The following is a 630-nucleotide window of genomic DNA, read 5'->3' on the forward strand; positions in this document are numbered from 1 at the left end:
GCTGTGCAAACCTGCTGCAAAGGTGTGTGCAAAACCGCTGAAAATGTGCATGCAAAACCATGAAGCTGTGCAAACCTGCTGCAAAGGTGCATGCAAGCCTGCTGCAAAGGTGCGTGCAAACCCATAAAGGTGTGCAAACGGGCATGCAAACCTGTTGCAAAGGTGCATGCAAGCCCGTAAAGATGCGCAAACCCGCTGCAAAGGTGCGTGCAAGCCCAGGGCTGCCTGAGGGCAGGGCTGGCTGGCAGGGCTGCATGTCCTGGGCAGCCCAGAGCACCCACATTCTGTCCTACAGCACCTGCCCAGCCCCAGAGGCCGCCTCCCTGCACCCCACAGCACCCAGTGCTCCCTGCAGCCAACCCGGCAGCACCRGCTGGCGGCACCACAGCACCCTGCAGCCCCCAAGGCTGCACCCCATGACTTGCTGCACCCCACAACGTGCCCCACTGCAGCCTCCGGTCTGCCTCATTGCACCCCCAACCTGCCTCATTGCACCCTGCCCCATTGCACCCCATACCGTGCCCGGCTGCACCCCGCATCCTGCCCCGCTGCACCCCGCACCCTGCCCCGCTGCACCCCGCATCCTGCCCTGCTGCACCCCGCACCCTGCCCCGCCGGGGGCCGCCCCCG

The sequence above is a fragment of the Nothoprocta perdicaria genome, unplaced genomic scaffold, assembly GCF_003342845.1.
Source record: "Nothoprocta perdicaria isolate Ctin4 unplaced genomic scaffold, notPer1 scaffold_117, whole genome shotgun sequence".
In the NCBI taxonomy this organism is placed as follows: Eukaryota; Metazoa; Chordata; class Aves; order Tinamiformes; family Tinamidae; genus Nothoprocta; species Nothoprocta perdicaria.